The sequence below is a fragment of the Schistocerca piceifrons genome, chromosome 1 (assembly GCF_021461385.2).
Source record: "Schistocerca piceifrons isolate TAMUIC-IGC-003096 chromosome 1, iqSchPice1.1, whole genome shotgun sequence".
NCBI classification, from domain to species: Eukaryota; Metazoa; Arthropoda; class Insecta; order Orthoptera; family Acrididae; genus Schistocerca; species Schistocerca piceifrons.
The window spans coordinates 275,829,000-275,847,075 of record NC_060138.1 but is presented as its reverse complement, the minus strand read 5'-3'; the positions used below and the strand labels follow the sequence as shown (position 1 = coordinate 275,847,075).

Genomic DNA, 18,076 nt, shown 5'->3' with positions numbered 1-18,076 from the left:
TGACTGTTTGTTAGGGCATTATATTCTTTCACCTAAGTTCAACAGAGAAACTTGCCATGCATCGTTAGAGAATACTTTACCTCTCCTGCTAGAGCTTGTTCCTTTACGAGTACAGCAAACAATTTAATGCCTGAATGGATGGGGCTCCTCCTCATTTCAGTGCTAATGTTCCTACACTTTTAAATAACAGATTCCGCGACAGATGGCTAGGTGGAGGCGGACAGTACCTACCGAAAAAATTAACAGGACGAATTTTTTTTTTTTACAGACATTTTCGTACTGTTAGAATGCCCGAAATCACGCAATAACAATTGGAAATTTTGGTTCAACTTGTACATGGATGACGATTCCGTTAACCAGTTCGTCTCATATTTCGGAAACTTTTCGAGATGAATTGTGACGAAGTCCTCACTAAACGCCTCATAGTTCTAAAAAATACAAATTCAAATGCGTTTTACTCTTCAAAATCCGATAACTGGTTTTAGAAAAAAAAATATTTACAACTTACGACGTATGTGTTTTGAACATTAAACCGATTGGTGTCTTACGCGGGTGTTCATGTTGTTCTTCAGAACTGTCGCTTTAAAGACTGTTGAACTTGTTAACTTCGCATCGTGGGTTAGTGTCAAGATACACATTTAAACTGCAAATTAAATAGCAACAGCTACAAAAAGGAAATCACAGAAGAATTTTGCGATGAACACTTCCTTAAAATTGCGTTTGTGTCACTTTTATACCGGTATCGCGCCCGTGCAACATTCCGTTTCTTCATTACCCGACGTGAGATATGTCTTTATTTACTTATGAAAACATGAAATCTGCATGACAGAGCAATGGGTTTCACGTTGAAAGCAGTTCACTACTAAATTCTAAGTACTGTAATTTCTCCGAAATTATTTACCTGATTTTGAAAACTGAAGCTTGGTTGAATTAATATCTTTAATACTACGATACTAGCAACAGATATAACTACAGCTGCATTTTAAAAAGTGAAGCCGATATCGATCTCTCTGTAATTAAAATAACTAGAAAAAGACACTATATGCTGTATAGTGGAGCCTTTACCACAACTGATCTGGGTGAGAACGGTTCAGAAAATTTCTGAGGTGAACATCTTTGCTGTTTAGGTGTATCCGCAAGCAATCGCGCAATAGCCGTTACCAAATACTTGGCGTACTCTTTTTTGCTTTGTTTGTGTGTTGCTCGTTGTTTTCTAACTTTGAAGCGACTGAAGAGCCTAATCTTGCTTCATTACGATGTTCCAGTACAGTTCTCACAGCACCATTATGCCAGTTAGACTTCCGCTGAAGCGCAAACCACACGTCGACGCGGGAAGCAGACAAGGCTGGTTCTCCGCGCCCTCTCTCGGCTTCTCTCCCTCTCAAAGATCTCCTTTTTTTACGCTCGCGGAGGACTACCGCGTTATAATGTACACACAATATGGGTCTATTTGTCGACCGCCATTTCCATTTTGAAGTTCAAGCTGGTAAATTGTGCTTGAGATTACATAACTGAATTTATTTCCTGTTGCGTCGCGAAATAATATGATTGATGCAGCTGAGTAAAAAATGTAAGACAGCTTCGTTGGCAGTATAGGAAGCAGAGGTAAGTGGATCAAGATATAACAGCCGAACGGAATTTCAAGAAGTGGAGACCGCTGATACCGCGGTACTGTGCGGGCACGCCACGATCCGTTTACCTCATCCCACAGCCGAGCTGGGCAGTCTGAGGCACCAAACTACAGACGCAGCAAATAGAGGGAGCAGCTACGACTCGGACGGCCTTATATCAGAACGTCTATGCTGCAGCAACGTTGCAACTTGTGGTGAGGAAACCAGAAACGTAGCATGACAACTACAGGCCAGTTTCTTATCAGTATTTCTCACTTTTTAGTGTCCGCATTTGATCAGACACGGGGAGTGACCTGTATCGGTCGACCAACTGCTCCTCTAGGTCTCCAGACGCGTGTATGGGGCAGCTAGTCCTACCCTGGGAAGTTAGACATTATTGGCCGCAGATCCGCCATTCGTGCCGAGTACGATGGGGAATACTTGGCGTCTTCGATCAGTAGGCCACTTGGGGAGCCTACTATAAGTACAACTGCTGAAGCCTTCTACCGTGGGGGTCTCTGGTTGCCATCCCAGGACATTCAACAGCTGCTCCACCATCATAGGGATATGCAGTCTCGGCTGCCCGTCGGCTGCTCCTGTGGCCAGACTACGCTGCCGCTGGCCGCTCTGCTACCCAGAGACCACAACGTGCTCAATGCGTCTCCACACACTACATGCACGGCTGCCGGTTGCCTGCTGCCGCTGGTACTGTAGGTGACATCCGGAACCGTCTCGCTACTACAGCAGCCTGGTGACCCCTCTGTCGTTGCAGCAGCGTCCACGAGGGCCACGCCCTTGTTTCGGCGCAAACCAGGTAAGATTTGCACTGCCCCTGCCTTTTTGCCACGAGCAGTGTGGAGCGGTGTCCCAACATCTGTGTAGAGTTAACCGATGAATGTTTAGCTGCTTAATACCGTTTTACTGAGTCCAACGGGAGTCAAACAGGCACCCGTACACCAAGCAGCTATTCTCACGCTTCCTAGGGTGGTTACGCACAGCACTCTGACCTCGACTTGACCTCATCTATCACCCAACATAAAGTTCAACCGCATGGGCGATTCACAACTGTGATGCATATAGCAAATAATTTATTACCAATTCTATTGTACCGTTTAAGCATTCCGCAAGTCTACTGCACAGTCACATTAATGTGACCAACTGTCGAAAGCCTGAATAACCACCTTTTGCAACGCGAACCACTGTGGGACGTGCAGGAAGAGAGTAGATGAGATTCTGTAAGGTACCGATAGGAATATAAAGCCTTGCCTACTCCAATGGCGTGGCCAGCTACTTTAGATTTCTTGATTGAGGATACATGGGGCGAACAGCCCGATCGAGATGTACACATTGATTCTCAATTGAGTTTAAATCTGGATAGTTTGGTAGCCAGGAGAGTACGGCAAACTCTTGCTGGTTCACTTTGAACCACGCACGTACACTGCGAGCTGCGACACACGTTGTATTGTACTGCTGGTAGATACCATCGTTCCTAGGAAACGCAAACAGCATGCAGGTGTAGACATGGTCCCCAAGGATAGATGCATACTTCTGTTGATCCGCTGTGTCTTCCGAAATGACGATATCACCGAGGGAATGCCACGAAAACATTCCCCCGGCTTGGACTCCTCTGACGATTGTTGCAGAGTGCTTGCCTTCAGACGTTTCACACCATACGCCATACACGCCCGATGGAGATAAAAAGTGATTCATCAGAAAAAGCTACCTGTCGTCACTTAGTGGACTTCCAGTTTTGGTACCGGCGGGTAAATTCTGTCTCCTCCTTCAATGAATAGCAAGTAGTATGGGTGCATGAACCAGGCACCTGCTTCAGACGCCCATACGCAGCAACGTTTGCTAAACGGTCGTTGAGGAGACGTCGTAGCCCCGTGGTTCGTCTGGGTGATCAGTTGTTCAACAGTTGCACCTCTATTTGCCCGTACACGCCTCCGCAGCTCTCGTTCACCCCAGGCATGTACGGTCCCTGCTGCACCATTGTTGATCGGCACCAATTTTGGATGGCACCACTTTGCCATGGACGGAACTCTTTAACCAAGGAGGCACACGAACTGTTTAAATACTTAGCCTTTTCCGAAATTGTTCCGCCCTTGGTCCGAAAGCCAGTGATGATGTGTCAGATAGATAGCTCCGTTTCCGCTTAACGATAATGGGTGCACTGTTTTCCGCATCCTCCGACACGCTTTGCATACCCTTTACTGCTAGCACTGCCACCTAAAGTCTGTGTGTGGTTATTACACCTTGATGTCGAACATAGGCGGTGATCACATTAGTGTGACTGGATCCTGTGTTAATAAATGCTGAGTCTGCTGTCGTTAATGGAATACTCCTGCTGCTTGTAGAGAGTACGGTAGACGATTTTCTAACCATGGGGTACCAGATTCAAGAGTGTTTACTTGTGCTTACTTGTGTTTCCACTGAAGCAGTGCTCAGCAGTCGTATCTCATCTGAACGCGCAAGTGAACAGCATGCAGAAAATGTAGAAGACGTTCAGCATGTGGAACGTAGCCCTTCAGCAATCATACGCAGTATTTCTGCACGTACACGTGCTCCATGTACAACAACATAGCACATATTACTTATAGACGGTCTCTATTCATATCCTTTACAGAGGATGCAACACATCTGAGGAGAAAATAAAGGTAGACGTTTCAAATTTCCTAGTTGGCTGGTTGAAGATCGCCATGTAATTCCATCAGTACTGTTTGCTGGGGAGGCCACTTTCACTCACAACGGTACAAATAACATTCATAACACCCAGCGGTGGTACGACGAAAACTAACTTGTCATTACCGAGACACTTTTTCAAAAAACGCTTCTCTGTAACTATGTGAAGTGGTTTGATACACAGTTTCCCTGTAGCGTTACCGCATCGTCTTGCAAGTTCCCGTTATCTATATTTTCTTGAAAACAAAATACCAGCATTATTGGAAGAGCTACTTTTGGTTATAAGTAGAGTTTGGTCCTAATTAAACTCCAGTACTTGAAAGGGCCCCATAAAAACGATTCACCGTGAGACAATGAAACTTTGTGGAAACATTTGTAACAACATGCCGAGAAGAAATAACGAATGAACCCTACAGAGAAACACATTTTAACTTCTACATGAGAGGGTTAACATTCGTTAGATTTTTCAGGTTACAAACGTTGCTCAATGTGACGACCATCTGCATCCATGACAGCCTGGAGCCGCACTGCACATCGCTCAACTGCTGCCGATGCGTCTCAAGTGAGATTTTGTCCGTTTCCCTCCCTATGTTCATCTTCAACCTTCTACGTGTATTAGCGTTCCGTTGATAAACCCTGCCCTTCAGGTAACCCCACAGCCTCAAATCACACGACAGCAAGTCTAATGATCTCGATGGCCGCGCAGTTTGAAACGATCGGTCAATGATTCTGTGACACCCCACCCGTCACTTAGCTGGTTTTGGCGTGTGTTCACCACAACTAATTGACTAACAGATCAACAGAGAGTGCAAAACTGCCGAAATTTCGGATAACGCAAAAAAGTAAAATGGCCCTGTGACTCCTGATTGAACTGCAGTGGCACTGTTGACATTAATTTACTCAGAATTGATCCCTTTTAATTAAAAAGGGGTGCACATTGATGTTATATTCAGCTATTGAACACCAGATGCAAATGTTGAACATAAAATTAAGTAAGAAAGTGGCTTGGGATTTCAACTACTTGATTGAAAACAGATGCAGTCGATTAGCACAAATTTATTTTAACTCCCGACCTTCAATCATCACATTACAAGACTCTTCTATCAGGCAGTGGTAATAAATTGCGTTTGCGTGGAGTAAAGCGCGATAACTCAAAAGTAATTCCTATTGACTGACCCAGGCGTAATGCGAAGTGCGAGAAGAATTCTACAATACACGGCCCATGAAACCCTCATGGAAACTTTGCCGATGTGATCCAGCAAATTAATCAGTGGCCGGCGCGGGCGCAATATCACCGAATTCAGCGTGGCGGAGCGGTGTCGTTGTGCGGACGTTGGCCAACCTCGTGGTGCTGCAAGGCTGCGCTCGTCTATTCACTCCTAGCTATCTTGCTCAGTACATAGCTGAACGAAAACTTTTTATCTCCAAGCTCAATCGTACCGTTTGCTAAGTCCTAAACTGCAGAGATGCTCACTCTCTCTCAGGCAAGCTGAGTAAAGAACGCCACGTCCGCACTCTAGGCAAGCCGGGAACGGAAGACCTCTATGGAGACTTCTCACAGTCCACTCTTCGCCTCGGTTTCCCCTCCAGCAAAATCACTTACGCCACTTGCAGCACAAGTCACGTTAATTATGCATCGCTTCCCAGCGCCAACCAATGCCTGCTCTGGGAAGTGAACAAATTCCCACAAAATTTCCCTTTCTCTCAACTTCTGTTGTTTAGTTCCTCCCAGGCCACCCATCAAGGTTAGCGTCTGCACAACACCAAGTTTTCCGGAATTCTGACTCCCAGGAGAGTAATTCAAATTCCTTGGTCCTACATTCCCATTGGAGGCTGGCGTATTTCATTCTGTCGCTCTTCACCTGATTTGCTTCAGACTCTGCGGACCGTGAATTCAGCGTGAAGTTGCTATAGTCACAAACATGCATATTTTGACCGCTGTTGACCGCTCCACCGTAGCTTTGCGCTGCTTTCTCGCATGTTTCACAGAAAACGGGGTGACGGACATTTATCAACAGGCGTACAAGTTCTCCGTCTGTTTCCCGGTACACCAGCATGGAGTCGGGGTCAACCACCCACTCACTGTCACTCATCTTAAGGCGGCTGGAGGCCGTGCCCCGTTACCGCTTTCTCAGAGCTTGAGCCGCCCTAAGCTGCCTATTGTCGCTTCCCTTAGCCGCTCCCCCAGCGGCCACGGTCAATTCTGAGTACTTCCTTGGGGTAAACTAGCCTCCAGTAAATCGACATGTTGCCACAAAGTTTTCATGTCGTGTGAATTACTTTAAAACCATCACCCAACATTAATTATTCCAATATGTCCATACTATATCCTCTACAAGATGCATTGCGCCTTGTCAGTCATTTTTGTTCGGCCCTACTGTTCGCTCAACGTGAGTTAGGTGATCTTCAATGACTTCATGTAAGGGTCATAGTTCTTGCCATCTTACAATTCAGTTTTCTCCAAATGTGTTCGGGATAAACAAGTGATGCCACGAGCAAAGTGTGGTGGAACTCCATCTGGAAGACGTCGGTTTTTAATGGAGGCTTGCATTAATTAATAATAATATAATCAATTCGCATATTTCATGATGGGAACGAAATGAGAGAATTATTTACGTAGTGACAACGAGGATGGCATTGCTGATCTTCAGTAATGTATGATAAGGTAAGAAGCAGCTCAGAATACAGCTGAAAGTTTTGAAATGATACGAGAAGTTTTTCTGCATAGCCCGAGCAGGTATAGCCGAGCATGCCTGTGCGAATCACGGCACAACAGGCGGTCCAGCGTCCCGCTTAGAGCGAAGTGACCGTTCGGGCTGATGCAATAGTGGAGTGAGGCAGCGACAGAAAGGGTGCCTGGACGACAAGGATAGAGACAGAGGACCAATGAGCCTGTCTTCAATTTGAAAATGCCACTCGGCCATCGGCCGATAGAAAAACTAGCAAGTGAGATGGAAATTGTCCACGATACAGCTAAATAACGCGGACGCCGATAGGTTGGCGTGATGTAGGAAGGAGTTATTGATTTCAGAGACAAGAGCTGTCATTGGACCGTGAAAGTAAATTCGATCCTGTAGCTCATAGTGTGGGGCCTTGTCTTGCTCTGGGGGCAGAGGCGAATGGTAGTCAGGGTTGTGTCCTCTGCGACTGAGGATAAAATCTGTCTCTGTGTGTCCCAGGACGTACACGTTAGTGAATGTGCCAGCGTGTCTCAGATAGCTGTACATTCGTCAGTTAGGGCGCAGAGTGACGAATTTAATACGTTTCACGAGAAGTCTATGCATTCGAAGTATTCTCCTATACTGGTGCGCTCGCTGTGAATCACTGTCTTTGTCTGGCGCGTGGGCAAGCACTAAATCTTACTCGCATACGTAAAGATACAATAGTACTTCATGTGAAGAGTTTTACCGGAAAAGCTACAGTCAAATAGTGTAGGAATTTCATTCTCCTTTAGCTGTATTCGAAGGTCAGGGTCATAGCGCATTTTGGCATCTTCCTCACTAATATCAGTGTCATCCATAGGTTACTGTCAAAATGCAGTCAGTTTCCATTGCGCAACATTTTATAAGGGCCAATATTTTTATATAATCAGTCTACTAGTCCAAACTCGTTAGTTGATTCTACATCGTCCATCGAAATTGTTGAGTCAAAAGCACCTCTCTCCCGTAGGGCAGGGATCGCGTGTTGGCGAAGCAGATCACAATAACGTTCGCCACACACGCTGTGTGTCGTTCGTCCTTGGGGTCTGAGTTCCTCAAAGAAAAATGGACCAATTGTGAACTGTGCCGGAACGTTCGTTGGCGGTAACGATCCCCAAATGCGACAGTTGTGAGTGTTCACTATTCCAGTGAGCGTAAAGTGTGCTTCATCACTCCACAAAATGTTCCAAGGCAACATGCCGTCAACTTCAGCCCTCACAAGATACGTAAGAGGAAAATCTGCTCGAATGCCTGCATCATGTGGCAAAAATTTGTGAGTAGTGTAAAGTTTGCACCATTTCACAACTGCTCGCCGCACTTTTTAGCTCTCGTGACACAGCTCGTGCGCTGCTTGCAGATCGCACACTACGTCCAGCATTCTCAGCTATGGCAACAGTAACTTCAACAGTTTGTGGCTCAATTGATCGTCGACCTCTCCCAAAAGCAATTCCTAAATCTCCAGTCAATTCGAACTTCCGAATCAAGGTCTTCAACTTCGGTGTAGAAAGAGGACCTTTCCGTATTCCTTTAATGCGCCGATACTTGCGAAGTGCAGCAGCACTATTGCTGTTGTTTTGAGAAAACAGTTTTACGAGTAAAGTCCTGATCACCTTATCCAGACCCACATTGACTGTCTACAGCTGTGTTGCACACTGATGCTTGTGCTTCCATTGTATGTCGCCGTACTTGTACCGGCGTTAGGGGCAAGTCATGATACTAACACTTCTAACAACACAGTCCTGCAGCAAACAGTCTGAACACCACTCTTATAAAGTTGGATACCCATATGGTAAATAGATTTCCGTCAACACTGGCTCAAGTAGTGGAAATTTGATTATAATCATTCTGTACATACACAGCTCGCATCATTTGCTTCACAAATGTTTATTTATTTAACAAATATTATCACAACAATGTGTTTCTACGGAAATATTGTTTTCACAGTTTAATTCGAAACATGACACTATTGATTTCACAATTTCTTTGAAGTTTTGCCGGCCCGGGTGGCCGAGCGGTTCTAGGCGCTACAGTCTGAAACCGCGCGACCGCTACGGTCGCAGGTTTGAACCCTGCCTCGGGCATGGATGTGTGTGATGTCCTTAGGTTAGTTAGATTTACGTAGTTCTAAGTTCTAGGGGACTGATGACCTCAGAAGTTAAGTCCCATAGTGCTCAGAGCCATTTGAACCATTTTTTTCTTTGAAGTTTCGCGAAGTTTTTGCAATAGACAAGCACAAAATTGAACCGCTGACGACTAAACAATATCGTTCCCTTCTCCCACGTGCAGCTCTTGCTGCCGCAACTGCATCGTTGTGCAACTGCGCAAGTTGAAAAATAACGTGCCATGAGACAAGTTATTATTCTGAATTGGGGTCCAGTTGCCCCACTGCCAGTTAGACTGGCACGGCTCGAAAGTTATATAAGGGCACGCCTTCTCCTTTCCGGGAGGGAAAGAAATGTGAGTAAAGAAAAGGTCGTTTATAAGAACGAACGCTGAATGTTGGCCCGGTGTCTGTGTATTTACCGTGCATGGTATGGATACAGCAGGTTCTCATGTAGCACTCTCCAGACAGTCTTGTGATCCGCATTACTTGCTGTAGCTAATGGTCTTACACTGACAATGGTACTGTCATCAAGTACATGAAGTTCTTTTTCCAGCTGAGGCGTTCTCGTCCTTCTACTTACCACCCAGTCGCGAGTAGTGGGCTTAAACGTCCATGCCTTGTAAGACGACAATTAACCACTTCAAACGTTCTCCTTTAAGGGAATCGTCGTTCTACAAATCTCCCCCCGATATAAACGATGAGCGCCACGGCAATTACCATCTTTCAATTCGTGCAGCAAATGGGTGTCTAACAACTCCGCATTTGAGTACATCTCCAATGCTTTGTACCAGAAACACCAAACAGTTGATGCTATGTGCGTGATGGTGATAGATAAATGAAGTTAGTTGCATGCAAACACGAGTAATGAAATGAGTCACATGTCAACAGTATCTTCGCTCAATGTGAATAACAAACGATGGCTCTGAACCTAAGAACTGCAATTTAGAGTGCGTTCTAACCAAACACAACGAAGCTAATATTCGACATTTCATGTAAAAAAAAACCTTTCGTGTGATGCTGATACGTTCTCTCTCTGTATGTTTCCCATAATTAACGTGATTATAAAGAGATGTAGAAAATGAACCCTCACACTAAAATTAAGCGTTTCTGAATCCATGTCCACGTAAGGCATTTTATTTGTCCAAATGTGAACAATGTTTCCTGAAAAGTTGACCACACCTTTTTGGAACAAGTAAGATCAGTTCGTGGCGATGACCGGAAGCGTTAGTCATTGTTCTTGCCAGAGGTGTTAGCCCCGTGTATTAAATCTCGCAGACTGAATACCCCAAATCAACAAAAAATTTTATCATGCATTCTTCCTGCTGTATAGTTTACAAGCACGAGTGTAAATCACGTTATTTGTTACCTTTCCTGTTGCGACTTCAGTGTCGAGCAGTGCATTTTCGCTAGTTAAGCGGAACATAAGCTTGACACCTTTTTATAGCTGTATTTTGTTGGCTATTCTGTTTCCAACAGTAATAACTTGTTGCATTCATCAGAAAATTTTGTCCTACATGCAATTCAAGAACGCGTTTCGAGTGACAATGCTCTCATCATGAGGTTGCACAACTTAGCTCATGAGGTCAAAACACTAAGAAATCTATCAACACAATTGCAGCATTCACAAAAGAAAATGGAATGCAAACATGTTGGCCTGTGTGTCCTCGTCTTATCTTACATTATAATTGGTGACTTCTATCAGTGGCCGTCCCCTCTCACACCACATACTGCACCAGGCCGCGCCCAGCTGATCTGCTGTGGGCTGCAAGAGCGTCAAGTTGCAGAGCTCCGAGGGTCGTTGTGAACTGACGTGTCCGCAGTGTTACAGCTGTTGGCTCAACCATAATGCTGTTCTATTCATCACCTACATTTCCCTTATTTGTTAAGTCTACAGTCGACAGCCTATAACTACTACGCGAAAGACGCATTGCAATTTAAACTATGTACCTACCTTACAATGATTCTACAGTTGCGTTAAGAAATCTCATTCCGATGTAATTACCTTGCGCATTGAGAATATTTTTTTCCATGAAGGGTGATCTCAGATTATTCAAACAATCAATATTAAATCTCTGTTTCTAAATTCCAAACTTTTAGCAATATGTTTGATAATAAGTTATACTTTTTAATTTCTCAGGGCACGTGTCCCTTCTGTACTGTGCTTCACTCGGACGCACCAGAGAATATCTGTTCGCGCAGCATCGAGAAAAATTTGTTTCTTCTACAACACATTAGCACCTTTGACTCAGAGTCTTGCTGTCCAGAAGTTCTTGTTTCAGCTAATAGCAACTCGATAAAATGAATATTTTGCAGCAGTAACTTAGACATATTACTCGGAAACTTTCGTTATTTGCTTGTCATATTGCCAGAACACTGCGTGTCCTCTTAATGGTTTCTTTGCAGTTTACATCTTTTATCCATCAGCATATTATTTTAGTCAACACATTAGATGACTCTCAGTCCCATACAGGAAGGACTGAAAGAAATAGGTGTTCTTCAGCGCGTAAGTGCTGTAAGGAAAATACGGTGTCTGCAATTAATACAGCGGTTATTTAGAATATAGCCACCTCTATTTTAGGATAACCCAGCATCAAGGAAGAACAGATGTTACTGCCAAGGAAAAAATTAATAATACTACTTCCAATGCCATCATTGATTTTGTTGTCACATCGAGTAACTCACACCCACTTTCTCTTTATATTCGCTGGTTAATTCCTATGCAATCGTAGATAGAAGGAACTGTAACTCTTCAGGTACTGTGGACAGACTTAGATATTTAACAAATTGACCCAAAACGTCTTATGTAACTATATCAGTTATATTTATCGTATCTATCGCTTTACGTACCTACTACTACTATTACTGCTTCCTCTACTACCAAGTTTTTAGCAATTAAATTCATTAAGTTTATAATCGCTATCCACATTTGTCAGTACTGTTATTTGGCGGAATAGACGAGAATATACAATTTTGAGGAGTGGTGGACAAAAGATTCCGCGATGATTTGACTCATAAATACAGATGGAGCGTGTTCGCAGGGCGTGATGTTACTGTAGTTGTGACTCGATTTGTGGAGGCTTTGATGGATCAAAAGTCTGTAAATAAAACGAGAGAGACGTTTCTCCAGTTCGCTCATATTTGTCATGTTGCTCCCGGGGAGCATCCGTGAGCTCATTAAAGTTTTCTATAAAGGTTATCAATCAATGATTACACATATTTTGTCTATTGGCTATACCGTTATCGAGTCTTTTGTCATTTACTATAGCTCGTAATACTTGTTGGACTCCGGCTGCCTTAGAATGTAGTAGGAGTGAACAGCTCTTCAAGACAACTACTAGACAAGCATTATGGGCTACGTAAAATGACTAAAGAGTTGACACAGTCATAGCTTATAAAATTTGTGTGAGAGTTGATAGATAGCGTTTACAGTCAAATTTCTCATGGATTCCAGGAACAAAATGAGTACATCTGTTGACTTTAACTGACGGGTGAAGTGGAGTATACGGAGGTGAAGAGCTAGTCCGTATTACACTCGTGTCCAAAATTATAGCAACAAACGGAAATGTTCCAAGTTTGCTTTTATTTCGCCAAGAAATAGTATAAACAGGTGATAGTAAAGTAGAAACAATTTAAAGAATATAGAGTATAAACAACTGCAACATGCATAACAGTAGAAAAAAATGTTCTTCGTATTTCCAACGTGACGGATTTGCACACACGTCGACAAGTGGTTAACGTGCTCAGTACTCAGTATGAGGTGTAACCACCTCTGGCAGCAACACAGGTTTGACAATGATTGGTGGCCGTGCGGTTAAAGGCGCTGCAGTCTGGAACCGCAAGACCGCTACGGTCGCAGGTTCGAATCCTGCCTCGGGCATGGATGTTTGTGATGTCCTTAGGTTAGTTAGGTTTAACTAGTTCTAAGTTCTAGGGGACTAATGACCTCAGCAGTTGAGTCCCATAGCGCTCAGAGCCATTTGAACCATTTTTTGACAATGATTGGGCATCCTGTGAATGATGTCATCAATCTTATGTCGAAGCAACAGCGCCCATTCTTCCTGCAGAACTGTTTGTAAATCTTAGGGAATAGTTGGTGGATGTTGTTATGCAACCCGTCTCCCCAGTGCATCCCAGACATGCTCTATGGTATTCAAATCGGAAGAGCGAGCAGGCTACGCCATGCGTGCAACATCATCCGTTTCCAAGAAAATATCCACCACCCGTCCTCTATAAGGTCGAGCATTATCGTCCATCAATACGAAGTCTGTGTCCACAGCACGTCGCAACAACAGCACATGAGGTTCCACGATCTGGTCACCACACCTGACAACAGTTACCCCCTACCCTGTTCACCCATGCAGTTTCATGCAGAAGTGTTCGAGAGGTCAACATAACACCTGGCCACGCCATCAGGGATCCTTCTCGATATTGGTCTCCTTCCACAATGTTTGGATCTCGCTTCACGTTAAGCCATCGGAACACGTCAGTTTGCGACTGTCCTGTGTCTATTCTTCCTGTGGCCTTCCAACGCAGAGAGGCTGGTAGGCATCTCTGTGCTATGCTGTACCGTTGTGGCTGTGTTCACAGCGACTGTGTATGTGGGACTACCTTGCAAACATTATCCTGCTTGACAGATGCCCTGACGTCATCGTTTTGTGGTTGTCTGTTGACCCGAATGCCATCTTCCGTGCAGAACACGATCGTACTCACTCCTGTTAACAGCTTGTATGATTATATCATTAATTAGACACAGGTCGGGAAGATAGTGGTTTGTTGCTTTAATTTTGGACACCAATGTATATTCAGGAAGAATTAATTTTCAACTACTTAGCGTCTCTGTTGGGTTATTAGCAACGCCTGCATCCGTACTATGCAATAGAAAACCATTGATTAGTTAAAAATAAAATTTTGACGTGACCTAATCGAAATAAATCCGTCAAAAAGTACGTAGCGGAAAGGAAAACCACTTGCATTGGTGATAGAATCAATAAGGATTTATCGATGTGCATTTTCGAGTCTAATATCTCGTTTAGACGTAATACTAATAACTTCTCCTGCATTAATTACTATAAACCTGTTTAGAACTTTTCCCTGATCAAACGTACATGCCGATTCTGTGCACAAAGCCTTGCTGATCAGTTGCTCAGCTTTGCTCACGTCAGACGCAAAGACGTGCGATGTATGTCATGCCATCAAATACTGGGAACCAAATGTATATTTCAAACCTGCTGATTTGATCTGAACGTATTTTACAGTGTAAACCGAAAATCGTAAGGAATCGTGTCATGATACAAGAAATTTGTCATTTTTTGAGTGCTAGCTGTATAAAATAAACGTAACAATAATACATACCTCCGTCATCGGCGTGAATAATTACAATACATACCTTGCAAATTATTATCAATATTGTTCAAGCGTTGGCGACCTGCAAAAAATAGATTTCATTCAGCCATGGACAATGGATTCAGTTTAAAATTCAAAACAACTTCAAGAAGCTAACATTGTATTTCATACACAATTTTAAGGCATAAACAAGGCGTATCCAACATAAAAATTCTCAAAAGAAACTCTGCACCACCTGCAAATATTGCAAACATGTGAGGATAGATTCAAGGGGAGCAGGGATGAAAGAATAAGATTGCTGAAACAGAGAATATCATCTTTAATGTGGGATAAAAATAAAATTGCTATAAAAAACGTAGTCCGTTCTTATGTCCACGATCGTGAAATAAAAATCTGCTGCTGGGTAAAATTGAACAACATGTTTCTTGACCCCGTACTTAACTGCTTCTTAGCATGCAGCCCACAAGCTGATCGGGACAGTGTTGCTCTACCTGTCTGCTCTACGATGGCGACCCTCCAAGGTTACGTGGTGTGTGAAGAGAGTTCTTGCGACGACGCTCTGCATGTTTCAACTGCTCCCAAGCATGCTTAACCGCCCTCATATCAGTAGATACCGCAGCCCATTACGTTCGATTGATATCTGGCTCCTGGACGAAGGTGTTCACGATATGGCTGCAGTGTGATCGTAAATTACAGTTCACGTACACCTATCGCTGAATTATTGATAACAGTGCTAAAAGGAAAAGGTGGGAGATCCTGTTACGATACTGCACAGTCCTGAAATTACCCTCAATAGCTATCAGAGGCGTCGAACGTGGTGAAAAAGAGCAGCGTGTCTCGTGACAGGTTAGTTTACTAAGCGCAAAAATATCACTGTGGTGCTCAGCCAGCACCAGTGACAAGAGAGGCGTTCTGTACCACGGTATAGTCTACGGTATGCTTCCGAGAGTGTACTTTCATGGAAGAAATATAATGCTTCCTCCTACATACATCTCGCGAGAAGACCAGGAAGGTAAAATTTGACAGATTCGAGCTAATTCGGAGTCTTGCAGACAATCGCTCATTTTTGGCGTCTATCGCGACTGGAAGAAGAAGTCACCTGAATAACAAATCCATCAGACATTTCAATCCTTCTAACGGTGCCCAAGTCGACCTTTGGTGATATGAGTGTGAAAGTGAAAACGCAAAGGAATAGCCACTGCTAAACAAGGACTTGGAAGACCTCATACCCGCCGACAGGGGCCGTCGAACATTGCTGAAGCTGGAAGTAAAACATCGGATCAGACTGGCGGAAGGAATGACTTGGGAACTGTGACTGCTACCTGTGGTTCCCCTAGCACAATGGTTGGGCGTAGGGAGCTAAAAATAATGGGATACGATGGTCGAGCCACACATCTGTGTAGTATGTGCTATAGGACACGTGAGGTTGAAAAGAGCGGCGCCCGTGGACAGTAGATGACGGGAAACGAATGACCTGGAGCGATAAATCACGCTATTCTCTGCGGCAATATGAGGGAAGGGTTTGGGTTTGGCGAATGCCTGCAGAACCTTACCTGCATCACGAGCAGCGGCAAACAGAGAAGTACGAAGTACGTGGAGTTACAGTTAAGAGATGCCCGCACGTGATTTTACTGATCGATTCATTCGATTTCACTTTAATTCTGAGCATTAGCAAAATTATAATGTGGTATATAACTGTCGCCATATCAAATGGTGGAGCTAGTGTGCTTCATACAGAGAGCAGGCAAGGCCTCTATTGGTCAATTCTAGTGAGTGCAACGTCGTCTGAAGTCAGTAAGAGAACATAACGATATATGACCACACTATTTGTCTGAAAATGCGCAGTGGAAACTGACTAGATAATTTCTCTACGACTGACCAGGGAATGTAATTGATTGATAATTCAAAAAGACATTTCTCGAGCGAGAACACCTTTCTACATTAATCAAGCGAGGTGGAAAGGAGCGGTGGAATGCATGTAGGCGTAAAAAGTAGCGAATAGAACTCTATGGAGAGGACATATTTCATATCAACGTGTTCTCTTCATGAGGCTTAGCTATTATTTAACAAGCAAGTTCCCTTAAGGAGTTCGATTTCTTAATGAATACTATGGACGTTATTCTGTCAGCAAAGTATCGTGCCGTCGGAGACATAGGACGCAGCTGCACTTGTGAACATATTAAAAATTAGTGCACCGGTACCGCCAGTGGACCAAAACACTAGAAGAAAAGTTCACCAACAATAAGTCCGAATTGCAATCGGTTGGGCTCAAACATGGCTAGAGACCATTTCTTCCGCTCAAAATAATGTGTACACCACAATTTAGCTTCATATCTCCCTTGAATTTAATTACTTCACGGGTTACCTACATTACGGGAACGACTAACCAGATTCCCAACAACATTTTGCCCTAATTGCGCTAGGAATCAGCAAGTGGTGCTCAACACATCGTCAGACCTTGACTTACTGCTACAAGCTAGTTTCTAAAACATATCAAACGCCGTGCTCTTGTGCAACCTCCCTTGGTGAGTGTGGCCGTAACCCAGTCGTCAGAATACAGCGACCCTGCAGCACAAACCTTTTGCACAATCGAGTGGAAGCTAAAAATGTCAGTCCTCATTACTCAGCCTCCCAAAATTTATCGAACAAAATTTCGAAAAAGAGTTCAATAGAAAATTCCACCTTCCGTGCTTTGGTCTGACTGACCAATCGCAAGACGTACTTATAAAAAAAGAGTAGGAAAAACTGTCTCCGATCCGAACATACCAAAGGCCAGCTTTGAAAGACAGAATTCAACAGATGTTCCCTTCTACAACAAGAGCCAAAAATGCCATACTGATTCTACGATCCCACATGAACTCCCAATTCACCACACATTCATATATCAGAAAGCTAACTGAGGTTAGGTTATGGGTAAAAGCTAACATAGGATGCTGATACGAGTTAGAAGGAAACAAAATCAATAAAGGCGGTTCCAAACGCAACCGTTCACCCAGGCATGGCTCTTTGATAAGAAAATACCACGAATAACATCATCTGGACGTGGTGAAGCCATGTTAATGATTAAAAATAATACTTTCATGAAACGTTTCTGTGACAGACACCTTTAACGGTTTGGACGGTGTTTTGAGTGGTTAGGATGTGATCCCCTTATAGCGCCTAAGAAAACTATAAATACCGAACAATGTGAACCGTTTTACAGCAGCTTACAGTAAAGGACCACAATCATATTATAAAGTATATTAGGACTTGTACGGAGGCATACAGACACTCGTTTCTCCCACGCTCCATTTGTAAGTAGAATCTGAAAGAAATGTCAGTAGTGGTACACGGCGTCCTCCGCCATTCACTAGGCTGTGGTTTCTAGAGTATGTATGAAATACAGAAAGTGAACTTCAGAAAGTATTGCCACAGTGACTGAATTGATTTATGTGTAACAAAAATTAAATTGGTACTTTAATGTCGTATGATATTGAAGGTCATGAATTAGCTTTGGACCTAGAAATTTTCCTGAATCAGTAGCTAACAGGATAATGACAGCATTTAGTCTGTAACTCAACTTGCACTAAAAGTTAGATACATTTTGGACGGAACAAATGAACAATATTTTCGTTGAGCAACGTGACAATTGATTATAA

The 18,076-nt window shown here is 43.6% G+C and overlaps 1 long non-coding RNA gene across 1 annotated transcript in view; it reads right to left on the bottom strand.

The window, feature by feature from the left end:
- Positions 1 to 18,076, bottom strand: part of LOC124715316 — a 539,482-nt gene that overhangs the window by 323,670 nt on the left and 197,736 nt on the right. The window contains exon 2 of the long non-coding RNA XR_007005650.1: positions 14,482 to 14,520. This is a non-coding gene — a long non-coding RNA (uncharacterized LOC124715316). The remainder of the gene's footprint in view (positions 1 to 14,481; positions 14,521 to 18,076) is intronic.